The 8,757-nt window shown below is 37.2% G+C and overlaps 1 long non-coding RNA gene across 1 annotated transcript; it reads left to right on the top strand.

Annotated features, from left to right (window-relative positions):
* The first annotated feature begins 711 nt into the window (after positions 1 to 711).
* Positions 712 to 7,630, top strand: LOC131509632 (uncharacterized). The gene is made up of 3 exons (XR_009260624.1): positions 712 to 847; positions 4,251 to 4,338; positions 7,252 to 7,630. It is a non-coding gene; the product is annotated as an uncharacterized LOC131509632 (long non-coding RNA).
* The last annotated feature ends 1,127 nt before the right edge of the window (positions 7,631 to 8,757 follow it).

The raw sequence follows: 8,757 nt of genomic DNA, 5'->3' as shown, positions 1-8,757 counted from the left end.
GTTGACATATTCTCTACTTAGTTGACGTATTTTCTTCCTTCTTGTTATTTCCAGTCTTACACTAGAACCAAAGATTGTTAACTAAGATAACATTCAAAAGAAGGGGGGTGCCTGGGTGGCTCAGTCGGTTGAGCTTCCAACTTTGGCTCAGGTCTTGATCTGGCAGTTCGTGAGTTCCACCTCCGCCTCCGGCTCTGTGCTGACAGCTCAGAGCCTGGAGTTTGCTTCAGATTCTGTGTCTCCCTCTCTCTCTGCTCCTCCCTTGCTCATGCTCTGTCTCTCTCTCAAAACTAAATAAAGGTTAAAAAGAATTAAAAAACAAAACAAAATGAAACACTTTTGCAATAATCCATTACATCCAGAAATAGGTGTCAGATGTTATATATCATCTTCCCTGACGTCGTCCAAGTTATCAGTTGGAGGTCTTTGGTTGAAAACATTAGAAAATGCCTCTGGTAAAAATAAATAAACGTATTTAAAAGGATATTGCTTAGCTCACACAATAGAAGGAAAAACAGGATAACCAAGCCTCAGAAAAAAATAGAACTACAACAGCTTTCGGCATCTCAGTTGGAAACTGAGGTTTTTTTTGAGTGCCAGTAACTCAACTTCAAGAATGCCATGGCATTCTATTCAAGATTCAGATTCCCAGGAGAAACAGAATCTTGCTTTATTTACTCCTGTTAGTTCCGAAGGGGTGGGCCACTGTGGTTTACATAGCAGTGTGCTATTCCAAAAAGGAAGAGGAAGGGCTACTGAGAAGACGGTACCCTACTCATTGCATCCATGACTTGGGAATCTGTAGGGAAAGAAATTGAGGATGATGGGGCAAAGTTATTAGCTATAGGTACTGTTTATGGATTCCAACTTTAGAGACAGCTTAAATGTGAGAGATGTTAAGACGTGAAAGTGAGAATATGTACGTTACACGTGACTCTTGTCATAGTAAATATAGAGAGACACGATAACCAAAGTACCGGAAGGGGCCAATATTTCATGTATATCACATAAAAACCCACTGGAGAAGATTCCAACGAAAAGTTTCTTAAAAAATGAATGAAGAAAACTCTTGTATAATCCTTTGAAAATGGTACTTCAAGAAATTAATGCATAAAAATAAATGAAGTAAACCAGAGAGATGAAATATGAAGCATAAAATGTTTCATTAAAAGCCAGATCAATAAACTAGGTTAGAAATTTAATTAAATTTAATGAAGTAGAAGAGAATTCTTAGATCATTTGTTGCTGAGAGAGGACGGCCTCATTTGTTTTTTTCAACTTTAATATCTTTCTCTACCCCAAATTTGACATTATTATTTAACATTGTTCAGATCAATGTAAGAAGACATGTGTATTTGTTTCCTATTGCTTCAGTAACAAATGATCACAAACTTAGTAGCATAAAGCATATAAATGTATTATCTTACAGTTCCATAGATCAGAAGCCTGACGGATCTTTCTGTGTGAAATCAAGGTGTTGTGAAGGCTGCAGTCCTTTCTGGAGGCTCCAGGGCAGAAGGCTTTTCCAGCTTTTAGAGGCCACCCTCATACTTAGGCTCAGGGCTCCCTTCCTCCTTCTCCACAAACAGCAATGGCTGGTGGAATCCTTTGAATGACTCATCTCTTTGACCTACTGTCACCACATCCTTCTCAGACTGAAGCTGAGAAAGATTTTTTTTTTTTTCCTTTAAGGACTCATGATTAGATTGGGACCATCAGGATAATTTCCTTATTTTAAGGTCAGCTGATTAGGAAACTTAATTCCATCTGTAACCTTAATCTCCTTTTGCCACGTACATAACATATTCACAGGTTCCAGTGATTAGGACATAGACATCTTTGGAAGGCCATTATTCTGCTTACCACAACATGACATAGGAATATAAAATAGAATTTTTTAAGAAGCTGGGATATAATTATTAATCTTTTTAGATAATAATATGATCAGCTAGAAAGCTTAAGAAAATTTGTAAATACTAATGAAATTAATAACTGAATATAATGGTGAAACATGAATTTAATACAAATGTGAAAATATATATATAAATTTAAAACACTGAATAATGTTGATACTTTGGCCGAGTAGGAGCATGAGGAGTATGACCATATATTTTTTGTACTTTCCAACTTCTATCATGTACATTATCTTTATTAGAGAAAAATAATAAATTTTGTATTTAAAATAGCAAAGGGCACCTGGGTGGCTCAGTCCGTTAAGCATCCAACTTGGACTCAGGTCATGATCTCATGGGTTCTGTGCTGACACTCAGAGCCTGGAACCTGTTTCACATTCTGTGTCTCCCTCTCTCACTCTGAAGCAGGCTGCGGAGACAGCTCAGAGCTCCTGCTGACAGCTCAGAGCCTGATGCTGGGCTCAAACTTACCATCTGCAAGATCATGACCTGAGCCTAAGTCGGAGGCTTAACTGACGGAGCCACCCAGACACCCCTAAAAAAGTTCTTTTTTGATATTTATTTATTTTTGAGGGGTGGGGGGAGGGGCACAGAAAGAGGGAGACACAGAATCTGCAGCAGGCTCCAGGCTCTGAGTTGTCAGCATAGAGCCTGACGCGGGACTTGAACTACTCACAGACTGCAATATCATGACCTGAGCCGAGGCCCAACACTTAAACGACTGAGGTACCCAGGTGTTCCTCAATTTTTTAAAAAATAAAATAAAATAGTAAAAATATTGTATATGTATCTTTAAAAACGGAAATTTGCTGAGAAACAAAATAATATTTGGAAAAGAGAAGTCCTGAGACTGTTCAATTATTCAAGAATTCAATTATCTCAGAATTAATTTAGAAGTTTAATGTCATTTTTGATCGTTACAATGGGGAACATTTCTAACATAATTTTCTTTTGGAATTCAACCAAGTTTTAACAAAATGTATTTGTTAGAATGGGAGGGAGGGACAGGTTTTCCCATCAGATATAAAATGTATTCTGAATTTACAGTGTATAATGCTGAGGTAGAAATTATGGAACATGATAGATACATCAGAAATAGGCCATACACAGAACATACATCTGAATCAAATATATACAACATGGGACCTATTTGAAGAGTAAAGGCAAATAAATGTTTGTTTTGGGTACTTCCTAAGCTCCTAAGCTTTCCACAGAAGAGAAACCTCAGAGTTAACTTGTTAAAAAATTAAATCAAACACTAGATGGAAATTTATTTCCTCTTAACCAAACTGTCAAGTCTTTTAGAAAAGTTATGTCTCTATTATGGAAAATTTTTATTACTTATTATTGAAAGTTGTCAGTTTTGGATGAAGTTACGAAGCCTCAGATACTTATTTGATTATGTCTCAAAGGGTTTTGATTGTTTTAAAAGACATTTTTTTCTGACAATTTATATGCCATCCCCCCAAAAAAATTCTAGGGGGAGATGATGGCACTGTCTTTGGAAAGGCTTAGATTCCTGCTGAAGGATTCTGAGGAAGCTTGAAGGGAAGGAAGACCTTGGAGTCTCCCTTAGATGCTGTTTCTGAAGCAGGATTAGGAGAAGGAGGAATTAACTAGGGCTTGGGTGCTGTCATGATGCAAGGGCATTTAGCAATTGGGTGTCCCCAGTAATAGTGGGTGGGGATAGCAAAGCAAGTCCGAGAGCCTCATTGGTAACAAAGCAGCGGTCACAGAAAGAAGAGATCATGATAGCAGTTTATAGGGATTGCTTGACCTTGGAAAAAAGTTTCCTGTTCTTTCAGAAAGCAGGGCTTCATCTGTGTCCTCCCAGCTTGATTAACAGCAAGGATACTTTTTTTTTTTTTTCCAATCTAAGCTAATTTTCAGTTTTTCTGTTCCAGACAGATTTTACTCTTTCACGTCTACAGACGCTATTCGAATTTAATTCTCCTGTTTGTTATATAGCTCTTAAAAATAGCTATATAACTATTGATATCCAACTTTATTTTGACAATCCAACAGAAAACTAGTGTGAATTTATGCGGCTGTTATTCAAAATTATGCTATTGAAGACGTGGATTAATGACAAGAATATTCAGTGTAAGAATGTTATCAATTTTGGTGTTGAGTTTCAATGTAAAGGATATGAGTTTCAGTATGAAGAGTATATGAAAACATTGGAGGTGAATTCCAAGAGCTGATCAGATTATGCAGCGAGGGTATTTGCATTAGTTGGAGCTGGGCCATGGGGGAGTGGGTGAGAAAGAACCCCTAAAAGGGTGAAGAACTAAACATTGAATATCATGTTCTTCTTTCACTACCTCATTTCCACAGCTGGTTGTTGGAGCAGCACTGATCTTTCTGTCACCACTGTCACAATGCTTCCTTGGCCTTAAGAACCTTTGGAAAGGGGGCACTCCTTGTAAGTAACAGACTCAGAGGAAGCAATTAACTCTCTACTTTTGTCCCACTGTCCTCTCTCTCATCCTTCCATTCTGGCCTCCCCTTCTCAGCCCTCTCCCCTCCCTCTTCCCTGCTCTAAGCTACATTCCCACTTACTCTCCCCTGTCCCCCTTCCCTTGGGGGAAAGAGTGGGAAGTAAATACATGCAAAGAAATATCAAGGGTGATTTGGCTACGTAAGAGAGAAATGGTTATATCTGTGGACGAGCATCCATAAGCAGCTGCTGACATTAGAACTAGGGCCATGCAGAACTGCATGTTTAAAGTGTCAGCATAGCTGTTAGATAAAGTCCACATAAAACTTCTAGGGAAGGAAAAACATTTGCCCAAGAGGAGAGTAGGGAGAATGAAGAAACAATCTCTAAGTATGTCTAAACCAAAACTAAAGGGCAGAAAATTGGACAGGGAGGAGTGGGCTCATGATATTGGCAAAGAATCTTTAGTAAATGTAAAGGGAAAGCGCTAGAATTACCCTCTGGGAAATACAGGCTGTCTAGGATATCAACATTTTGAAAGCATAATTTGGTAGACAAATGGTCTTAGAATGTGAACTACACAATAGAACATAGAATGGAAAAGGCAGTGGAGGGAAAGCAAGGACAATTTGAACGTACATCTTTGTAATGTTTTCCTGTTTAGTGTTTGGGGAGGTTCTGTTGGTTTGATGGTGAGAAGAAAATCATGAAAGTTGAACTAATCCATGATGAAAGATGCTCAAAGACCTTAAGTATATCTTTGTTAGACATTATTAAAACCTCTGTGATTTCTGGTAGTGACTGAAAGGAAAATCCATATACTTCTTATTGTGAAATAAACATTTTCCAATATTTTTTTTTCTGTTGTGGGGGGAGGGGAAGGAAAAGAGTAGGATTGACTAACTGAATGGTAAAAATACTTGACTAAGCACCTGTTGTAGTGTGAATTTAGGAAATTTGCTTTTTCAAGTTTGCATGAACAGGGTTGGAAAATGAGATTAGAGAATTAAGAATGTTGTTAGCTAATTTGTGACTTACATGTGTATAGATTATATATGGAATCCAAGAAAAAAGTAAATCTGAAACATTCTGGTTCAATTTACCTATCTTCAAGATATTTCTCTTTAACACCAAAGGACTGTAATTAAAATCAACAGGTTGTAAAGAAGAGTATTAAGACTTATAAGGAAAAAAATTTTAATTATAAAAGAAAAAAATTTTAAATACTCGAAATAGTCATTGAAATAGTCATGAAGAAATATTACTTAATTGCCATATAGTAGAAATGTCTACTCTAAGCAGAGAGAAGAAAAAAAACTTAGCTAAACTTTTGACATAGATGAGAAAACATTTTTTAGATATTTAAAAGTTAAATGCAAACAACCTGATATTTGAAAAAGTGGTTGACAAGAGTTAGTCTGTGGGAGATTAGGCATATAAGATTGCTGCTACTGAATTATATTTGACTCATGAAAATGGTAATTTCATGTGATTCAAATGAGTAGGTGATTTACAAGTATTTATTGAGTGCATATAGAATAATGTGCAATTTTACCTTTAAGGAGGAAAGTTTTCATTGATCTTTATAAATACTCATCCAAAGTTAATCATAAAAGTAAAATCATATAGTATTGACTAATTTTATAAATGTTGGGGGCAAACAGAATAGAGGAGGAACCATGATAGGAATTAATGGAACACAATTTTTCCTGGTGGCTTTGGAACACATTTTCCCTTGTGTATTATTTTCTTGTTTGTGATGAAAGCCTTAGATATTTATAAAACATTTTACAATCTTCCTGGTCTGTTATGAAGTCGATTTCTTTAGCAGTAAGTAATTTCTGATACAGAATTTTAATACTATCGATCACTTGGAAAACACGTTTTTGAAAAATTATTCTGTGAATAAAGTCATTCTGTGTATAAATATCTGAAATGAGCAGTATCTCAGGGGAAGTATCTCAGGGGAAGTTTGAGATCTTTTTCTCCAAAGCAGCCAAACAGCTATTCAGCATCACGTCCCAGGGGCTACGCCAAGGAGCTAAAATTTCCCTGGAGAATGTAATAAGGATAAAGACTGAGTTTTTATTTTGGCTTAAGAAGCGACAAAAGTTCCTTCTGGAGTTTTGAGAATTCAATTTAAATTAAATGTCAGCCATTTCTTCCCTAAACAATGCTTAGGTTGCTAAGGGGAGAACAGGTACATTTCAGCAGGAGAAATATTTTGTCTTATTGTAAATAAGGCAAAATAAAAAAAGAGTTTCTCCTGCCCTCAAATTTTCATTGTCATCACAAATACTCAGGATGTCTTTCTTTTCTTTTCCTATAAAGCAACTTATTATTTTTGTTTTCATTGCATTCGTATCATTAAATGTACTGCAATGAGCCTTTTTTCCCCCTCATTTTTACTTTTTAAATTCCATTGTGTCTCAAAAGTTGGCAAAAAATAGAACAACATGGCCAAATTCATCATTCATAAATAATCACAGTGATACAAATCACTTTTTTGGTTTGAATTGTACTTAGGAGGTTTTCCAGCACTTAGCCATATGATTGTCTCATTTCCCAAAAACCTTTGAGGTACATATGGCACTTGATCCCCCCTCCCTTTGATCTGTGAGGAAATGGAGGCACATATCGGTTAGTGATGTGCTCAAAATAAAGAGCAATGTTAGGAGTAGCTTCCTAGTGCCAAATCCCAAATTCTGAACTATAGGCTACCTCATGAGGTTCCTATGCCAGGGCCTCTGGGACAGGGGCTTATGTAGAGATTCTGGGCCCTTGATTAATAAACCTGAAAAGGACATCTTTACCCTGAAAAGTTCAGGGGCCACGTGAATGACAGAGTGAGAAGACCCTATAACTGAGGTGTGCCTCATCCTGCTCTTCTCCCCACAGCCTTCTTGCAGACCTGAGAAACACAAGTCATTGATCTTCAATCAACTAAAAGATTGATTTTGAGCAAAAGGTACTTCCTCCAGGCTGACAAGATTTAGCTGAAATGAGGAATATAAATACAGTATCTAGTAGCTGAGTAAATACCCTTGGTTGAATTATGTCTTCCAATTCTGTGACTTTCCAATTTTTCTCTTGGGAGCCCTCCAACATCGAGGCCTCCAAACACTTCTAGGGCTAAACCTTTAGCTAAACCTATGCCCTGAGGCTGTTTTTTGTTTGTTTCGCTTTTGTGTTTTGGGGGGAAAAGAAGGGACATTTTTGAATTAATGTATGATCTAAAGTAGCAATTCTCAATCTTGATATTTAAAAATAAACTCATACTCGGTCCCACCCGAGATTCTGATTGAATTAGGCCCAAGGAACAATATTTTTTTTAAGCTCTCAAAAGATTCCAATGTGTAGCTAGAGCTGAGAATCACTGTTCCCAGGCAATCATCATAGACATATTTTAGAGAAGGTCTAAAGAAAAGATCAGAGGGCAATGCAATACTATATGCTTTTAAAACATTAAAAGAATATATATTAAGAGAACATACATACTGATGAAATGCCAATTATGAAAAGGGATTCAGGATTGTGATAGGACTATTAATGCATGGATCTTAAACTGGGTGTACTCGACTCTCCTGTTCAGCAAAGCTGAAAGTAAACAAACTTTACAAACTGTGCTCTGATAGAAGGGAGATCTGATCCAGTCAAGGCAGATAAGTGACACAAGAGAAACTTTGAAAAGGCAGAAGTAGGAGAGAAAGATCTAGAGGAAAGGTGATGTTCAGTTTTAAAAATCTGAGTTGGGCCAAAAATATTATGAACCAAGGAGTTGGAGATGAGATGGAACCAGTGGTGAGACCTTCGTAGCTCGAGGTAAAGATGTTGCTCTGGTTATGGCACTGTATTTCCTAATGTTTCAAGGTATATTTCTGGGGAGATGAAATATAGGCTGCTATTTCTTCCCTTTCTTAGAAAAGGAAAAGCAAAAGTTATTATTAATTTAATTGCTTTTTCCTAGATAGCTTGGAATGCTTGGCAGCAGGGCATAGTAGGAATAATAAATAAGTACTTGGGACTCAGTCAGTCCTAGAATCACACCCTGACTCAGGCCATTTGTTGTAGTGAGAAAGGACCCTGAAATATTAAACTGTGTGCACCTCTTTCTTGTCCACACCTCTGGGGAATTTTAACTGCCTTACAGGATTTAGGTTGAACAGAGAGGTAAAGAGGAAACACAGCTAATTTAAAAATATCTTTTACTTTCAACCTAGACTTTTGAGAATAAAAAGAGAAGGCTGTCAGAGGAGCAGAGGGCAGGATATTGGCCATAACCATTTGCCTCTTCCCTGAGAGATAGGACAAGAAGATGGCCAGCCTTGAGGAGGAGAACTGGTGAAGGAAAAGAATGGTGGTCTCCTCATAGGAGTTTAGGGGAGAAGTCTGGTGGGCGAACTG

Source organism: Neofelis nebulosa, chromosome 1 (assembly GCF_028018385.1).
Source record: "Neofelis nebulosa isolate mNeoNeb1 chromosome 1, mNeoNeb1.pri, whole genome shotgun sequence".
Taxonomy (NCBI): Eukaryota; Metazoa; Chordata; class Mammalia; order Carnivora; family Felidae; genus Neofelis; species Neofelis nebulosa.
This window is presented reverse-complemented; position numbering and strand designations above follow the sequence as displayed.